Source organism: Microtus oregoni, unplaced genomic scaffold (genome assembly GCF_018167655.1).
Source record: "Microtus oregoni isolate MIOR12 unplaced genomic scaffold, Mior012 000004F_ref0000308, whole genome shotgun sequence".
NCBI lineage: Eukaryota > Metazoa > Chordata > Mammalia > Rodentia > Cricetidae > Microtus > Microtus oregoni.
In genome coordinates, this window is record NW_024543063.1 from 13708010 (window position 1) to 13727583 (window position 19574).

The window sequence follows — 19574 nt, forward strand, 5'->3', positions numbered from 1 at the left end:
ATGTTCTGGCAACTAACCCTCCTCTGAGCCACCCAACATCATTCAAGCCAAAATCTATACATCTTTGTTTCCCTCTTCCTTTTCCCCATTCCCCCAAGTCTCCCGTGTATCACCACTGCCGTGCCCTGAGTCAAAGACATGGAGGCCCTGACCCTTCCCAGGATCTCCTCTCTAGCCCTTGGTCTCTTCTTAGCAACCAGGAAGTCATTTCCTACATTTTCGGTTGTGAGCCAAGCCTTTAACAGCTTAGCCATCTCTCCAGTCCCAGGAAGCCAGTTCTAAAGTGTACACTAGCCATGCTACTCCCCAGCCTAAAGGCCTTAGTATCGTGAGTGAGGGGATCCAGTCTAAACATCCTAACACAGCTGTAACAGCCCATGGGGACCTATGGATCCACCCCTGATGCCCACTTCTCAACCTTCGCACAAAACCCCTGTGCCATTTCCTGCTCTTTTCTCACAAATTCTGCCCTCTGTTGGAGAGCTTCGCAGCCCATTTCACAGACAAGGAAGAGCGAGGCACAGAGAAGTCAACATCCGCAGCCTAAGGTTACACCCCAGTAAAGAGCGAGTGAGCACAGAAGCAGGGCTCTGCCCCAGGAAGGCTCCAGACTGACTCCATGCCGCCCACGGCCTCGAGGCTTGCCCAGTGAGGACCAAGGGACCTTCCATGGAAGCCATGGCCTCTGGCAGGGAGGACAGCAAACCCAGCTGAGCAACGTGTAATCTGTTGGGCCCAGCTGAAGCAGAAGTCCAGGCCCCTGCAGTACCCCGGGAACCTCCAGAGCTGGTCAGAGAGCAAGGGATCAGAGAGGGGCGGGGCTGGCAGCTAGGAGGCCGTCCTGAAAGAGGCAGCTGCACAGAGGTGAGAAGAGGTTCTGAAGGGGACAGAAGACAGCCTGAAGAGGGTGCTTAAGGGGGACAGAGGGGGCACTTCAAGGAGAAGATGGCAGAAGCCAGGCTTGTTAGCACAGGCCTGGAATCTCAGCTATGTTGGAGACTGAGGTTCGGGAACTGAAGTTTCAAGACTGTGTTGCTGTCTCAGAACAAAAACAGGGCTTTTTTTTTAATATCACCATTACGAGGGCTGGTAATATAGCACTGTGGTAGAGTGCTCACTTAACATGCACAAGGTCGTGGGTTCGATCCCCAGTACCGGGGGCACGGGGTGGAGAATAGCCCAGTATGCAGCTGGGAAATTAGATACTGGACACAGAAACCAGGCCTCTGTCCTGAGTGCAGGGGCTGAGCATGCTTCCTAGCAGGCTCTGAACTGCAGAGAAATGGAAGCCCCACTCCTCCTGGGGCCGGGCGTTTGCTGCAGGGGCCTGGGTGGCACAGCCTAGGCACAAAGATGACTTCTAGGAGTTCCTAGAAGCTGGTCCAAGGACAGGCTATGGGCTTGGTCAAAGTTCTGATAGAAGAGAGGGCCAGAGGAAGTGACAAGCCCAAGAAACAGAGCCAAGTGTCACTCAGGCCAAGGTGACGGAGCTCCCAGCTGAGGAGAAAGAGGGGAAAGAGAACCGAGGACCGGCCCCAACCCTGAACGGAAGTTGTGGCCTCAGGAGGAGACAGGCATGTAAACAGACTTATAAATCCGCCTGGAACTGTGACAGTGGAAGTTGGAAGAGGCCATTCTTGCCCTAGGACGACTGTCCAGTCTGTTTTTCCCAAGGTCACACCCAGAAGGAGGTGTCTTCCTCAACCCTCACTCCCCACTGAGGGTTTCTGTCCCTACACACCCTAAACCATATTAGAACAAGGAAGCAGGAAGGATGCTGGGAGGGAAAAAAAAATTAGGAGCAATGGGAAAATCCACAGAGCCAATGGTCTCAAGAGCTGCTGGGGGCTGGATCAGCTGCCCCCGGCTTGTCATGGAAGGCTGAATGTGATGAGGTAAGGTGGGGGCAGAGGTTGAGCTGAGGCAGGCTCTGCAGAGAAGGTTCCCCGGGGGCATCAGCCCCCTGCCTCCTCAGCCAGGCCACCCGCTGCCGAACAGTTCGACCATGGCACGCAGACCTCTGCCCTTAAACAGCTGCCGGGCTCCCTTCGAAGCATGAATTCCACCTTGTTTCCTAATTTCTAGGAAGTTCTTGATCCACCACCCAGGTGACAGGTTGATTTGCTCTGTTTACCGGAGAATGGCCTTGACCTTTTGATCCTCCTGCCTGTACCTTTCAAGTACTGGGATTACAGGTGTGCACCACGACGCCCAGGGTTTGGTATTACAAAGGTTTAAAACCACGGTGCCATGCATGCCAGGCCAAATGCACCTCATCCCCAGCCTCAGGATGCCAGCCTTAGAGATGGAGAAATGTAAACACAGTCACTGCGCCCTTCCAGCCTCAGGATGACTCCAATTTCAGCAGCACCGAAATGTTAAAAAGGTCATCACAAATTTGAAGAAATGTCTTAAATTTCTGTTGATTCTCCAGACTCCCTAAATAGCCTAACGGGGCTGACAGGAAGTCCTTCCTGATGTCTACTTCTCTTTTTTAAAGGCCTTCAAGCTTGCCAAAGCAGGATGAGAGCAAAGCCAGCCTCGTGTTTGTCAGGGGAAATTCCACAGCCTCAGAGTCTATCTGTGAACTTCATGTCTCCTGGACCCTTGGAGGATCATTTTGTCCTGCACATAACTCTAAATAGCTCAGCACTAAACTAACCACGTCACTCGGGAGCAGGTTCTGCTCCCCAGTGTCATCACACCTTCCATGCACAGATCCCTTTGCAAATTCCTAAACACCTCAAAGAGGCCACAAGTGTCCAACTAAAAAGCAAGGGACTGGCTGGACTGCAAGACGGGTGTGGGCTCAGACACCCCTTAACTCCTTCCCTCTCAGCATCCTCACACGTACTTCTCAGTCTGGTTGGGAACAGTTAACGAGGCTGTGATAGGGCTGAGGGTGTAGCTCAGCTGTAGGGCATACGCCTTCCCCACCCTGCAAAGGGTGAAGATGAAATTGACTAAGCTCCCATCTGTAGGAATGCCTAGGACACAACGCAACGGGGCCGCTGTGTGCCTCAATGCTCTCACTGACACGTCTCCACTCACCGAATCCCCAGCTCCACCCTGTGATGTAAGTTCCACTGCCGGCCCCCTTTTATGGAAGAAACTGAGAAACTGCAGGATAGAGGAAGGGGTCGATTCCCATCCAGGCTGGAAGGATGGCTCAGTGGTCAAAAAATGCTTGCTGCTCTTGCAGAAAACCTGGGTCGGATTCCCAGCACCTACGTGGTGGCTCACAACCATCTAGAACTTCAGAATATCTGACAACTTCTTCAGGCCTCCACCATATGCACATATATGTGTACATATACACATGTGGGCAAAACACTCATACACATAAAGCAAAAATAAAAAAGCATTTGAAGAGCCCATCTACCATCAACCAAAGACAACTATTCAACGGCAATTTCCATCAAAACACTGGTCTAAGATTTCCACCCTTTCTGTAGTATGAGCTTCAGTTACCTGAAAGTCATTCCTGCAGAAACATCTGACCCACAGATGGCAGGGGCATTAGTGAGCAATGACGAGACTTGCCCAGAGCCCCGAAAGCCAGAAGTCCCTAGAGCAGGGCAACCCGGCTTCACGAATCTCCTTTAAGACCATCTGTGGCGAGAGGCAGGAAGCCCTTCTTGCTCCCAATTAGACAGCAACAGAGACTTGAAGCAGGGCCAGCCCCGAGGCCGGAGCAAGCCTGGCTGCAACCAGCATTGTTTAGCTCTCTGTGACGCATATCCACCCCAGTCATGTTTCCTTGTTCTCGGGAAAAGTGCAGGGATGCACACTGACAGGGAGGCAGGGAAGGAAGGCAGCAACAGAACTGGCTCGTTGCTCAGAGAGCAGGCAGGTGGGAGATGAGGAGACAAAGTGCCCATCAGATAGAGACTTTGTGACCCAGAGACACCACAGACAACACCCTGATGACCACACACAGCTCTCAATGCCCCAGGCGCCACACACTCCTCACCCAGCACACACACCACCACACCACTCTGCCAGATGCAAAGTCACTCCCTGGCCCTCTGGCCCCATCCCAGAACAGGCTCACGAAGGCACTGCCAACATATCCAGCTGCCTCTGTGACCCGGAGCACTGAGGAGCCGGAGCCAAGTGCAGCGGGAAGCCAGATGTGGGAAAGCGGCAGATGAAAGTGAACCGGAGGTCTGAGGGTCCTTGGAGCACCATCAGGTCTCTGCAACGCCACCCATCCCCAGATATCTAAAGGAACCGGGCCCTCAACTGCAGCCTGAGGCAGTAACGCATTACCCTTAAACTTGAACTTGCTGGTTGCCTGGGCTCTGCCTATCCTGTAAGAACAGAAGGGAGAATGTTCACACGCACACATACAAACACGTATGCATGGGAGGCTAGAAGAGTCAGAACCGAGCATTGCAAGCAGGTTGGGGCTGACTGGAGGGTAAACAGCTTCAAAACCATGCAAGCGCCAAAACAGGAACTTCAGTACCGGGATCCACTGTACGTGTGATCCTTTGTAATCCACCAGATACAAGTGATTCCCCTTTTCCACCGGAAGCCACCTAAACTTAAACAAGAGTGCACTGGCCAAGGTCGCACAGCCGGGAGGAGCTAAACTAGACACAAATCCAGAAGCACCAGACTGCAAACTCTGTGCCCTTCAGCCAGTCCACTGCAAGTCAGATGCAGCTGCTGACCACGCTGAGGAGGGGTGAGAGCCCAGATGGTGGTGGGTAGAACTAGTACAGCCGGAATCAGAGGGGGCACAGATGGGGGCATAGCCAAGGCTTGGACCCTGTCAGGACCCTTTCCTCAAAATAATAGTAAAGGAGATGGAGCTTGGGTTCTGAGACTGATTCAGCAGCCTTTGGGGAGCATCCCAGCGCTCCAATCCCACTCTTGGAAGTCCAAGAACCACCTGCCCTAGAGACACCAAGCCATTACTCACAAGTTACTCACTTTGCCTTGGCATGCACCCTAGCAAGTCAAACCTCCCACTCTGGTCCCTGAGAGTGGCCACGGAGAAGCCAGAAGACTCATGGTTCCCCTCCCTCTTGCCAGAGCATCCCCACCTGAGTCATAGGGACACACCGGAAACTGGTCTGCCCACAGGAACAGCTGCTGCCCTCTGCTCTGTTCCAAGAAACAGATGCCTAAAGGAATGGTCACTGTCCCCAGACACAGAACAGCCCAACCCAGGACCAAAAGGGAGCTTCCCAGCATCTCTGCCAGAATCCCAGAGGATGCTGGAAGATACCCGGGAGCCCAATCTCGACAAGAACAGGAGCCTACATTCAGAAAGCACCATGGCGGGAAGGGAAGAACTCTTCTAGGCCCTGCTCCTCATTCCAGATGCTCAGAAGGGGAAATTAAACTGCCCAAAGTTGCACAGCGTCAAAGTCAGCAACTAGCGGCCTGACCCCACTCCTAGCACCCTGAGTTCCTCCAGCACCCTCAGCAACACCTCCCCTGCCCCAGATAGGGGAGTCAATCTCCCTAAATCTACTCTCCCTCTCTTGCGGAGCTGCTGCAGTGCCCGCAGTGGGAGTAGCAATTCAGGAAGTGAAGAGGAAGCCTGGAGATCCTGCAGCCAGGTCAGTCACCAGGAGAGCTGGAGGCTCCAGCTAGTGCCAAAAGCAGGCATCAGTCTTAAAAGGCAGGAGACAGAGTCCAGGACCTCGGGTTACAGGCTGAAGACCAGGCCCTCTGGCACAAGACAAGGAGTGGAATTCTTGGGGTCCCAGCTGGGGAATTTCAAGAGTCCTGGCTTCCTCCTGCTCACCTCTCCTCCTTCATTCCTACCCCCTCACCCCTAACTATCAGGGCCCCTCTGCTCCCATATTCTGCTCAGCCACAGAGCTCGAGGGCATCAACTGCCCCGTATGTAGTTGTCTGAGGGTAACTAAACCATTGGAGGACTTCATCCTTCTCTCAGGCTCTCCCATCCCCCTCTAGGCAGCTGCTAGTTTGGCCCTAGCCAGAAGCCCCCTCTCGCAATCTGCTCCCTGGCCTGGCATCAATAACAGCAGCAGCCATGGTGGCAGAGGTTACAGAGTGCGGAGCTGGCCAGCCACACTTCTCCATTTCTCACATTTCACAGTACAAACAGTAAGCTGTCCATGTTTGCACTTCCTGTCAGAGGTAGAGTCGGGAGTCGAAGCCAGACGGTACAGCTGCCAAGCCTATGACTTAACCCCAAGGCCACACCACCTTAGGATAATCCCCACTCCAAGAAATGAAGGTCCCTGAGATTCCCTCTCCTCCTTCATCATACAGTGCCCCGAGCACTTGCAACTGTGATGTGCTGGCCTCTGGCCTTTGAGACACTCAACATTCCTCCCGGCTTTAAACAGGCCCCCCTGTTCCTACCCTCACCAGCCACTTATATGGGTGCTGCTGACTTCCAGAAGACCAGACTAAGGGATACCCTTGACCATTCATTTGTTCATTTATTCATTCAGCACAGAGGACCTACTGTGTTCTGGGACCCACTGTCAAAGATACCCCCTCAAGGAGCCTCTTGGCCCCTGCACTCCACGCTCGCTTCACCTCACTTCAGCACAGCTCATCAAGAAGCCTTGCTGGGGAGGGCTCCACAGCCAGCAGGCTCTGGTCTCGGGGCACAGTCACACCAAGAGGACTTCCCAGTCCTAGGGGTGAAGGACACAGGTGCAGAACACAGACAGGTCCTGACTGGAGCTCATCCTCAGGCCTCCCCATCCAACCCCTTCCTAAACCACAACCTCATCATGATGCTAGCTCCTATGTAAACTTCCCTCTGCTGCTCCCTACTTTGACTTGGCCCAGGAAACCTCCCACCCCTTGCCACCCAAGCAAGGCCTCTGGGCTCTCCCCAAAGCCACTCTTTGTGGCAGGTTCCCCCTTTAAACCACATTTACTGTGCCAAGCATTTTGCACACGGAATCTTGTTTCAACTCCCCCACAGCACACAAGACTGTGCTGGAATGCGTCTCTCATCTTAAGACTCAGGCACTGAGGCCCGGCCAAGGTCACATAGGGAGTCAGTAGCAGAGCTGGAAGGCACAGGGAGTCATGTTATCCATCCTTACCTGCGTGCCTGCCCCATACCTGAACAAGTCCCTCTGTGAAACTCCTCAACCTTCCAAGTCCATCTCAAATGGCCTCAGCTACTCCACCAACTCACATACACGGCTTCCAGCCCTGCTCCTGCAGCATTTTGCAGAGGCGCTGCCTACGCCCCTTTGTCTCCCACTAGAAGGTGTCTCAGTGGCCTTTCCAGCCCCATATCTGGCACCCTGCCTGGCACAGAGTGGATGCCCTAAAAGGCTGTTACTGTGAAATCAGGATGGTCCCCAGGCCCAGCTGGATTGGCCCCGACTCCCGGCCTCCTCAGCACGCTCATGGGCATTGCAGGAACCAAGGAACCCAAACCCAGGAGCCCATCTCCTGCAGACCCAGATGGCAGGCAGGCAGCCAGGGCCCTGGTCTCATACTCCCCCTCCTTAGCCCAGCCCCTCTCTGCTTCACCAGCTCTGCGATTCTGGGAGTCTCAGCCGGTGATTAGGGCCCTAATCAGGCAGGACTTCCTGCCAGCCACTGCCAGAGGTGGGGGCAGGGCGGGAGAGAAGCAAGGTCAACCCAAGGTGAAATTTCACAGCCAGGGACTCGAGGAGCCACCCCCACCCCCCACTGGCAGATGCCCTTTAGAGGCCTCCAGCACACCTCTCCAACCCGCTGGCTGCTAAGTGAGGACACTGAGGCCCAGTGGGAAGGGAGCCAGGCCAGCCTGAGCACCACTGGAAGAACTCCATTCCTGCACTGCCTTGGGCCAGGGTTCTTCAGCCATAGTCCTGCCCACTGCTATCACCAAGTCCAGCACTGAACCTCAGCCCTCTCCCTGAAGAATGGCTATGGACCTGCTCATAGCCCAGGCTGGTGGAGGATGTGTTCAAGGTGAGGTCCACTTCTCATCTCTCAAGGATCAAAGGTCCAGAGGGGCAGAGGAGGGAAGCAAGAGACAGCCCTCCCAGTGGTCATCATGACCAGCCTAAGATCGTTCTTCCTTCAAAGGAACTCTCGATGCATTTTGCAGCTGCAACTGGGCGGGCCAAGGGTCCGGAAACCATGTTCACCCCTGACCCAATGCAGCCTCAGCCTCCTGGGTGGGGAATCACTGGGTAAGAGAGCAAGCCAAAAAGCTGATCCTTGGCGGAGGAATGGCAGAGATACCAGAGAACCATAGACCCCAAAGAGGATAGAGGCCTGGGAGGGGAGTGGGAGTGGCTAGGAGACCTACTGACCAATCGGGAAAGCTCTCAGCTCCTGTGTACACACAGGAAGGGCTGGGGTGGTTATTCCCACCCCTGACCAACAAGGGACTGAGTTAGATGGTAGCAAGATGTCAGACTTTCAGAAGCCCCGGAGGAGGATCTAAGTCAGTTTGCAATGGTTATCCAGGATTCCCACTCTAAAATGTAAAACTCCCTATGGCTAAGGTCAAGGATATCCTGTTTGGAAACAAGTTAGGCCCTTGCCAGGCCTGGGAGGTTCTAATGCAAACAGTGCTTGTCTGGAGGGTGGGAAGGGATCCCCGAGGGACTTGTTTACTGGGATAGCAACTTTCTCAGAATCCTCCATAAACACATATCTGCTCTGGCTCTCTGGGGAGACAAGTCTGAGGTCTTGTCAACTCTAGGCCTTCCTCCTAAGGAGACAAAGTCAGGGAAGGAAGACCCTGCTCTGCTACTAGCGCCCCTTAAGGGAAGCCCATGACTCTCTCCATTGTAGGGAAGAAACAACTATGATCAGAGAGTGGGACCAACCACGAGGCAGGCTCTGGAATGAACAACACCACTGATCAGGACACTGACCAGTGTTAACTAACAAAGCGCTTCGGCTTGCTTGGTTTCTGATGTTTGTTTCTGAGGCAGGGTTTTTCTGTATCCCAAGCTGACCTTTGAACTTACTCTACAGTCATAGATGATCTTGAACCCCTGATCCTCCTGCCTCCACCTCTCCAGGGTTGTCATTGCAGTGCTGGGGAAAGAACTCCGAGTTCTGTGCAGGCTGGGCTAGCATGCTACCAGCTGACCTGCACCCCATACTTCAAAGCACTTTAAATCGATGAATCCATTCAACCCCAATGCCCGTGCCATGAGGTAAATACTACTGTCCCATTTTGGAGAGAAAACTGAGGCCCCAAGAGGCCTAATCTCTTGTTGAGAACACACAGCTGGTAGGTAGAAATGGCTGCCATAGGTAGGTCCCCAGTAGGCTGGCTCCAGCCTTATGCCCTTGCTCTATACTTTAGGGGGTAAAGAAGCAGCATTGTTTGTAGGCTTACAGATCTTTAGGAGGCCTGTCCCAAACCCTCAGTCCTCCAGCCTCAGTTGGCACCAAAAGTATCACCTGGGAAGCAAAAGACATTACACAGCCAGGGAGCAGCAATGCAGCCAGGGACCTACAGATGAGATCAAGGGACACTTGCAGCAAATGGGTCTCACATTCACTCCAAGAGGCTAGGAAGGTCTCGGGAGGGAGTTTCCAGTGGCAGGGGTTGGAGAGCTCGCTCACAGGGGACCTCCTATAGCTCTCATCTGATCAGATCCCTGGATCCACCCTTCTGCGCAAGTCCCTGACCTACCCGGTGCTCAGGCCTGAGCTGCAAGCTCAAAGCCCTAAAAAGGCAACACACAGCCCAGCAGAGCCCTGGAGGAAGAAGGGCCAGTGACTGTCCCAGTCCCCTCCCATGACAGGTCCAACTCCCTCAAAGAAACCAAGGTGAGGACAGGAGGGACCAGGAATCAGCTACCCTAGAGACTCCAGCTGCCGGCACAGGCTGTCCATGGAGGCAGCCCAGCCTTTAACACTGGCATCCTTGCCACCCCCACCATTCCTTTCCCAGCTGGCTTATGCCCACACCTCTACATGCCTAATGGCTCTGGCAAGCTAAAAGCCAGCCAGCCAGGGAGCCAGGGAGCCAGAGGCCTCGGGGGGATAATGCTGGGGACAAAGTGGAAGCCTGTCCCTCCCCAGCGTCTAAAAACAACCTTCTCCCTCCCCGACAGTCATCCATCCGTCATGCTCCCTTCTGATTTGTTTTGTTGGGGGCAGGAGGCATGCAGGGGGGATCTTCTGACAAATCTCTATCCCGAAAACCTCAGTTTCCCTTTCTAGGCTTAGGAAAATTTAAGTGAGAGGCAACGATGAACAACCCGCAGCTCAGTCTATGCCCTCACATTCCTCCCCTGCTCTCCCTCATCACTAGGTCCCTTTCATCCAGAGGAAAAATGCCCTGATTAAGAAGCCTCCCCTACCTCCTGGCTGTAGACAGGAATAAAAGTTAGAAAATGAGAAGGACTTCCCTTTCAGAGGAAGCCAGAAGGTTAAAGCTACTGACCTGGTTGGAGGCAGAGGGCCCTATACAGTAACCTCTGGGTCCATGCTCAGGAGCAAAGGGGCCACAGCCATCCATAGAACGGATGGTAGGGAGAGGCAAACTGAGTTAGGCAAGCTGAGCTAGAACAGATGGAGTCCGAGGAGGGTCCTAACCCCAAGGGAAGCCATCAGGACACACACACACACACACACACACACACACACACACACACACACTTCCCTGTAGGAAGCCACACCCCCAGCATTGAGTTGGGGAAGTATCAACCCCCATTGCCTCTCCTTCCCAGGGAAAACAGGTTTGAAGAGGCCACAGGGAGGTCACCTGTTCCTCTCCTACCCCTCTGAGAGTCTCTTGAGAACAACAAATGCCCTTGGCTTTTTCTCCACCCCCACCTCTACCCCCCCCCCCCACACTGGTTATTACGCAAGCCACTTAGTGAAGGCTTGACAACCGTAAAGTATCTGTAAAGAGGGAAACTGAGGCCTGCTCCGGGGTTCTCCTGATTCACAGAGTCTGGCATTGCTCTTGCGCTATGCGGGGCAGGCTCTCAGAATGCCCGACATGAAAACCAGTCCTTGTCCTGTGACATGGCCGGGCAGTGGTGGTGCACCTAGTCCCAGCACTCAGGAGGCAGAGGCAGGCAATCTCTGTGAGTTCAAGGCCAGCCTGGTCTACAAGAGCTAGTTCCAGGACAGGCTCCAAAGCTACAGAGAAACCCTGTCTCAAAAAAAACAAAAGCAGTCAAAAACAAAAAAACAAAGACCTGCTGCACAGACCACCCTCTCCCCCGTTACACTGTGTCATAAGGTCTTCGAGGAGTTAAACACAGGGCCAGCGTGGCCATCAGGAAGCACCTCACCACAGCAGCAGTGAAGTAAGCAGCTGGGGGCAGACTGGTGGGCAGTCAGTCCACTATGGATGCCAGGGAGAGGCATATGCAAGGGCTCTCTATTCCCTAGTGCGGTCAGAGAGGGCGACCCTGTAAGTCCCCACCCATGTCCAAAGCCTGAAGCCACAACTCTGACCCCACACTCCCAGCCCCCATTCCAGAGTCAGAGAACTCCCCAACCCTAAGAATCCCAGGACCTCAGCATCCCCAGAGACCTCAAAGGTCGTCTTTCTCACCACATCGCAGCGCAGGAATCCTTCCACAGGGTCCAGCTTGTCTGAACTGCTCCCTGCGACAGGCCACTCATTACCTTACACCAAAGCCCATCCTCACACTGACCAGCGAGAACCTCTGGACGCTCTTGGTTCGACCCTCATTCTTCCAAGGCAAATCTCCAACCCCACCCTTTCCTTGCTCCCTGAATGAAGCCCATCAATGCTGGGTGCCCCCAGAACAGCGGCCTCCTCCCTGGTCTCCCAGGCGCCTCATCTCAGCCCACTCCTTCTGGCTATAGCCCACACTAAGCTCTCATGGAGGTAAGTTACGATGTATGGGCGAGGGCTAGGAAAAGAGAGTCAGAAGTTCAAGACCAGGACTTGGAGAGTCAGAAAGATTCCTAGGCTATCTCCTACACCACCCAAGAATCCTCAATTTCAGATCAAAGTCCTGCCCCTCACCCATTCACCCCTCCCCTAACCCCTCCTCTCAACTCCTCCATTGACCATGTTGGGAATCCAGTGTTGGGGGGTTCTCCCACCTGGACGGCTCTCCCACCCTGTTTTGGGCCAGAGCCGTTAGGGCTAAGAGTCCTTCAGCTGTAGTAAGCTTTGGGTCTTGGGGAAAAACTGGGGTCTGGCAGACAAGAGCTGCTGGCCAACTGGCAAGGGCACGAGGCGCTGGAGGCCAAGTCTGAGCCACAATGGTCCCCACCCCACCTCCAGGCAGCTTCAGGAAGGGAAAAGGGCCCTCCCTCCCACCTCCCACGCCACCTCTGCTAGGCCACACAGAAAGGGCTTCCAAGAGAGAAGCCTCCGGTCCCCAATCATCAGAACCCCACTTTCCAGTTGTCCCTTCTGTTCCCACCACAACTGCCTTCCTAACCTCACGATACTGGAAACTTCCCCAACCAGTAACCATCCTGTCCCCTAACCCTATCCCAGCCAAGAGCCCAGCAGGCTTCTCTGCCCACCCCACTCCCAGTCACCCCCTTTTAGTTTCTTCTACTAGGACACAGGCCAGCCTTAAAACATCTGGGCAGGCAATACTGGCCCTGGCCCTGAGGTTAGCTGTGGGTGGCTTCTTCAAACTTCGTAAGGGGTAGCAGGCAGGGACCAGTGCAGGGGAACCCTGTGTGTTCATTAACCACCTGGATTAGACATTTCTGCCCAGAGGGGTGAGGAAGGAATGAGCCTACTGGCTGGGGGAGGGGCAAGGGGCACACATGCCAGGATGTGCCCATGTCAAGGGAGCATGGGGCCCATGCAGAGAGGACACACTGATGCTAGAGCTTTTAACTTTAACCCTCTGCATCCAGACCCTCCCCTGCCCACAGATCTTGGGGGGCAGAGTGAGAGAGCCCCCAAAGAGAGGAAGGAACCCCCAAGGAAGTTCTAGCCACTAGCAGGGAAAAGACTCATGCTCGCTCACAGTTTTCTGCCTACCAGATTGCAGAAGAGACCCCCTCCTCCTTTGCCTCTTTGCCTCTGGTGGTAATGGTCCCTCCCCGCTCCCTGTTGTATAAAGCCTTATTAACGCCAGCAACTTAGCTGCACACAAAACTCTTCCTGGAGCTGGTTCAGCGCTTGCAGGGACAGCCGCGCCCCAGACATCCCTGGCAGACCTGGGGAACATCTGACAGCTCCAGGGCTGACAAGTTGGGCCCCCAGGGGCTAGTTTAGCCTAGAAGTGTGACAGGGGAGGGGTTGACCGCACCTTCCCCAAGTTCAGGAGAACATGACACATCAGTGCGTGCAGACTGCTGGGCTATTTGTATCCACTGCACCCTTGCTCATTCACACACTCACTGACTGCATCCGCTCACCTTTCCAACTGAAGAGCCACTGGGTGGCAGGCCAGGGCGGTGGGCAGTAGCAGGGCGGGTGGCGGGGCTGGCAGGAAGCTGGTGGCTCCTGGGGAGGCGGTGAGCTTGACCAACAGGACAGAGGTAGCAGAGCCAGTCCCAAGGCCGCTGCTGTGAGCGAGTGAGCGCTCCCAGGGCGCTGCCGCTGCCGGCTCCCTCCCGGGCGGGCGGGCAGGCGGCCTGGGGCACCGCCTCCTTCCCGGAGTCAGCGCGTCGCCCCCCACCGCCGCCTCCTTTAACCCCTGCTACGCTCCGCTGCACAAACTGTACTCCACCAGGCCCCAGGCCCGTACCACAGTGCACCTGGGTAGGCCAGTAGTCCAGCAGCTCTCTGGGGAACAGACCAGAGGGCTTAGCAAACAAGGGTGCAAAGGGACAGGTAAGAATCAAGATGCTAAGAAGTTGAGGAGCCCATAGAAAATACTCAACTGTGGAGTCAAGGCCAAAGGGTTACTGAGTGATGAGGAGGAGGAGGAGGAGAAGAATACACACACACACACACACACACACACACACACACACAAAACAAGCTGCATTTCCAACACAACTTGGGTACCAGCTACCAGCCATCTCTCCTCTGAAACCTGCTTTTTCCTTGGCTGTCAAATGTGACATGCTAATCTGCTTTTTTCCTGGAGTGAATTAGAACACACATGACCTTATACTCAAAAGTCACTGGAGCAGAGTTCCAGATCATAAAATGCATGCTTCTACTCTCCTTAGAATGCATCCAAAAAAGTAAAATGATGGGGCCAGGGGGCAGTAATCCCAGAGTTTGAGAGACAAGACAGACAAGTGGATCTCTGGGAGTTCAAGGGCAACCTGGTTTCAGCACAGCCAAGGCTACACGGAGACCCTGACCAAAAAAAAAAAAAAATAGAAGGATGATGGAGATGTCATACAATCATATCTTTGCCCTGGGTACTGTTTCCAGGGCTCCTGGTGGACACCAGGACTGTGGATAATCAGATCCCTTATGTGAAAGCGCAGAGAGTTTGCACAAAGTGTTTACACAGAATTTAGGCACAGATTCCTGTATGACTGATTTACAAATACAATCTCATCCAGCCTAGGCTGTGCCGGAGTAGCTATTTAACTAAATCTGACCTTGGTCTTTCCATCTTTCTGCCTCTACCCTCCATGCTGGGATTACAAGCAGAGGCTACCATGCCAGGTTTTATGTGGGGCTAGGGCTTGAACCCAGGAACTCCCGCACGCTAGGCAAATTCTATTCCAGCTGAGCCACATCCGTAGCTACTCCGCTCCTACTTGCTTTCAATCCCCGCTAGAACTCTTGTAAAATCTACAACAGGATTATATAAACTTTATAAACACTCTCTGTAAGTAATAGCTTGCTGAGCTGTTTAAGGAAGAACGACCACACTATGAAGTCCGTTCTTGTTCGGGACCGTCACGGGTTTCTTCCCAAATAGTTTCAATCAGCACCTATGGATTATGTGGAGCAGAACCTACCAGTTTGCAGGGCTAATGATATGCCAAAACGTTTGCTGAATCTGGACAGCCCAGCATACAATCATTCCAACTTTCTGCGTCTATGAAATGTGTTTATACTAAAAATAATAAATGGGAAAGCACTTAAAAAGTTTGGATCAATGTATAAATGACAGAAGCAGACAAGTGTCTCCTAAAAATGTAATGGTCACTTCTTTTTTTTTTTTTTTTTTTTTTTTTTTTTTTTTTTTTTGAGGCTGAATCCCACTATGTAGCCCCGGCTGGAACTTGCTATAGACAAGGCTGACCTCGAACTCACAGAGATCCTCCCGCCTCTGCCCCTGCCTCTGACCAAGTGCTAGGCATAGTTAGCTTAAATTGTCAATTTGACACAATCTAGAATCACCTGGAAGAGGTTCTCGATAAGGGATTGTCTACGTGGGGCTGGCCTATAAGCGTATCTGTGGGGATTGTCCTGATTAATCTCACCGAGGTGGGCAGACCCAGCTTACCGTGGGTAACCCCATTCCTAGGCAGGAGTTCCTGGACCGTAGAGGAAAGGAGAACTCAACGGAGCCAACCGAGCGCAAGCAAGCAGGCAAGCAAGGATACATGCATTTGCTTCTCTCTGCTCTTTTTTTTTAAAGATTTATTTATTTATTTATTATGTATACAGTATTGTCAGTATCCTGTTTGAATGTGTGCCTGCGGGCCAGAAGAGGGCACCAGATCTCCTTGCGGATGGTTGTGAGCCACCATGTGGTTGCTGGGAATTGAACTCAGGACCTTTGAAAGAGCAGGTAGTGCTCTTAACCACTGAGCCATTTCTCCAGCCCCTTATGTGATGCGGCCAGCTGTTTGAAGTCCCCACCCCCACTGATGATGAGCCCCTCTTTCTCCCTTAGGTTGATTTGTGTTAGGGTATTTTTCACAATAACAGAAAGGAAACTAGGACAGAAGCGAACAGCGGATACAGCCATCTCATGCCGGACACTTGAAAAAGAGTCGGCTTGGGGCTGGAGAGATGGCTTAGTGGTTAAGAGCATTGCCTGCTCTTCCAAAGGTCCTGAGTTCAATTCCCGGCAACCACATGGTGGCTCACAACCATCTGTAATGACGTCTGATGTCTTCTTCTGGCCTGCAGACATACACACAGACAGAATATTGTAAACATAATAATAAATATTAAAAAAAAAAAAGAGTTGGCCGTCATTCACTCTGCCATCACAGCTAAGGACAGGCGCCTGACAGCCGTTAGGGGACATTCCCTGTCAGAGGCCAGGCAGGACAGCCAATGAATGCCAGGGAGGAACTTGAACCTGTGCGTGCTAATTCTGGCCACAAGCCAGAAGGGCTTGTGTGTATGAAGGGTTCGTGCCTTGTGCATCTGAGCTAGTCACCTACATCCCTGGGCCTCAGTTTCCTCTGATATGCATAAATTTACATCCAAAGGACTCTGTGATGTTTTTATTCATTCAGCCAAATCCTCATGCAGGCAGGCTTCAGTTCACACCAGCAGAACAGCAGGGGCTCAAAGGGAGGAACAAGGCTCCAGGTCAGCTGAGGCCAGAGCCACAAGGACCAGCTAATACCCTGGTAAGAAGAAAACCTTTTGGGAAAAGAAGAGGAGTGCCTCCTTTAAAACGTTTATGGGAAGATCATCACCCTTCCCCCATGCCCTCTGGAGAAGACAACCCCCCTACACTAGATAGAAATGGAGTTCAAGCCCCCACACCTCCAGTCCCAGCACGTCAGAACCCACAACCCCACAGCCGCATCAGTCCATCTACTGGTGTACACACGCTGTCCAGGAATGACAAACACAAAGAAAATTATAAACTCCATGGGGGACACTGGCTAAAGCCTCCTCACCAGGCCCAAACCAAGTCTCCCACTCACTGCCTTCGCTCTGGGTCAAAGGTGATCTTGGATCCCCTCAGTCTGCTTAATTCCTTTTCTCCTGCCAACACCCAGACTAAGGGACCCCTCTGGAGCCTGGACATCCCCATCCAGTTAAGGAATCAGAAGATTCCATGTCAATTCCGGCTCTTTTGTCCCCTTTCTTCATGGGTTAAGTCACATACCAGAAACATGGAGCCCCTCTTACCTCAGGTCCCAAAAGCTCCTTTACACCCATAACACAGTCTCCCAACTGACATCCGTCACTGGCTCCCAGCGTCAAGTGTGATCCCAGCTCTCCCTCAGACAGTTCCAAGGGCTCTGAGCGCTCGAACCTTGTCTCTCTCTCCATCCTTCAACTTTGACTTCCATACCTTTCTCACCCAACTGTTTCTTCTTATCCCTGCTAGCATTCAAACACCAGCAAGCTTACCACGTTCTCCTCCCTCCACCTCACGGCTTGAGTGGGAACTTCATGTCGTGACCCCTCACTTCTGGCTGGAAGTTAGCCAGTGATGTCAAACCTGAGCAGCTCTAGGGTACCCCTTTTGTGACCTCCGGTGCAGTTTCTTTTGTGGACTGTTGTTTGTTTTGAAGACAGGGTCTCATAAGTGCAAGCTGGCTTCAAATCTGCTATGCAGCCAGAGACAACCATCAGTTTCTGATCCTTGAATGCCGGAACTCCAGGCATGCACCACCACATGTGGTTACACAGTACTAGTGCTCAAACCCAAGCAAACCTCCACGCACGGTGGGTAAGCACTCAGTCAAAGGAGCTACATGCCTGCCCGTCAGTGCAGTTTCTACAGCCACTCATTTAGGGATCTTGCCACTCTGAATTCTGAACAGGATCCTCTTTGAGAAGAGAGAGCTTGAACCTTGACCCTCATGGTGGCTCTTCAATAGCCTTCTCGTGGTCCTAGTGGTTCTGTCTGTCATCTGGCCCTACCTAACTATAAGAATTTCAAACCTTTATCAGGGATAGGGTGTCTGGGGTGATAACAGTGACAAGAGAGGCAGCCCAGGGGAAGAAGGTGAAACACTAAAGGCCTTCAGGGAGCAGTTTCATAAGTAGTGAGCAACCACCTGAGAGGCAGCCACGGGGCCAGAGAGTGAGGTAGATAATTGGCAGGGACATGGGGCCTCTAGGATCACTGTGAGCAACTGCTCTTGGGTCCCCCCACATCTGCATGCCTGTGATCAGAGGGAATGCAAGATGCATAACAGCAACTGGGCAGTCGTGGTGCACACCTTTAGTCCCAGCACTCAGGAGGCAGAGACAGGCGGAGCTCTGAGTTCAAGACCAGCCTGGTCTATAGAGTATGTTCCAGGACAGCCAAGGCTACACAGAGAAAGCATTTCTTGAAAAACCAACAAAAACCAAATTGATGCTATTATCACTTAGAAAAAAATCCCATCCTCCAAGAAGGACCCTAGCTTGCTCAAGCTGTACTACCAGGCCGGCCTCCTCTGGACCCGCCACATTTGTGCCTGTACCTCCCAGGCCAATTTGCATTTTCCCTTTCCTTTCTCTACCTTATCCAACACCCAGCTCAAACATAGTGCAGTGAATGTGAAATGAATGGACCATAGAGAGACGGCCTGATGGATGGCTTGTTTGTAAATGGGTAACGGGGACACTTGAAACATTTCTGTGCTGCACAGTACTCCAACAAGATAACTGGGCAAACGTTTATCTCTGAAACTGCACAGCTGCGGCAAGACCGAGTCTGCGAGGATGCAGGAATCATCACATTGATACCCAGAGGCCCCAGACGCCTCCTGCCCTCCCCCAGGTCTGCAGCAGCATAGGGGCCCCTCTGAAACACCGCCCTCCTCCAGATATCCAAGCCTTTGGAGGTCTCTCTCTCTCTACCTCTGCCCAATGGGGGCCCTTCTTTCCCAGACTGCCTGCTTCCATACCTGAGTGGAACCTCGAACTCAGAGAGTCCCTAGGAACATACCAGAGGAAGTCAAGGAGCTGGAAGGCTTCTACGGAAAAGCCAGCCTTCTTACTGGTTTTCAGGAGCTATCCACAATAAAGACACTTTCTGAAAAAGCCTGCTTCTCCCTTCTTTCCTTCCCCATTGCTTCTTCAAACTGCCTAGGTCTTCCCTGCCTCCCTTCCTCTAGGCCCTGACAACCAAGGTTCCCAGGGCTTCCCAGCCCCCCTCAAGCCAGTCTTGCCCTTTCCCTCTCCCCTCCCTCCCTCACATCCCCAAGCCTGGATTGCACATCTGGTTCCAGTTGTGGTCAGTGCATTCAGGGGCAGGCCTGGAGGTTTCTCATAAAACTGAATAATAACCAGTGTTGGAGCCCCGTGGAGCTGGGGGAAGGGAGAGCAGGAGGCTAACTGTGAAGGCAGAGACAGGGTGATCGTGGAAGTTAGGAGACCAGACCCCAAGAAGGAGCTGGCAGTGCCTGGCACCTAGCAGGGCCCACGGGATGCTTGTTGCTGAAGACAGACCATAGAAAGATACGGTGGGGAAGCTGGGAGCCGAGAGAGGGGTACAAAGAGGGGTTCACAAAGAACCAGAGGAGAAAAGAGACAGAGCTGTGGGTGAAGCAACAGAAAAGCCATTGAGAAGAGCAGGGAGAAATGAATGCCCCATGTCAGACCAGGTGCTGAAATAGCCACTTCCATTGGAAAAGGATGGAACAGGGGAGAAAGGACACAAGAAGCAAAGAAAGTCCAGTGACAGAGACAGGACACCGATGGGCCAAGACCCAATGTACTCAGTGCAGTGTCCTGGCCTCACAGCCCCAGGCCCACAATGGCGGATCCTCCCGGAACTGTCTTCATATCTTCCTTCATGGCACTTTAATCAGTATCTACTGACTGTCTACAGGGAGGCTCTCCCTGGCCCCACACGAACACCATGAATTTCTAA

At 53.0% G+C, this 19574-nt stretch overlaps 1 protein-coding gene across 12 annotated transcripts in view; it reads right to left on the minus strand.

Annotated features, from left to right (window-relative positions):
- Tns1 (tensin 1) overlaps positions 1–19574 on the minus strand; it is a 229143-nt gene that overhangs the window by 124865 nt on the left and 84704 nt on the right. The window contains exon 1 of one of the 12 annotated variants that reach the window (XM_041650705.1): positions 13294–13475. The exons of 8 other annotated variants lie outside the window; for them this stretch is intronic. The gene's annotated coding sequence lies outside the window, so the exon portion shown is untranslated. Of the gene's footprint in view, positions 1–3471; positions 3562–7071; positions 7114–11488; positions 11669–13293; positions 13476–19574 lie in introns of those variants that run through there. 3 more of the 12 variants (XM_041650709.1, XM_041650710.1, XM_041650707.1) reach the window with 3 other exon arrangements.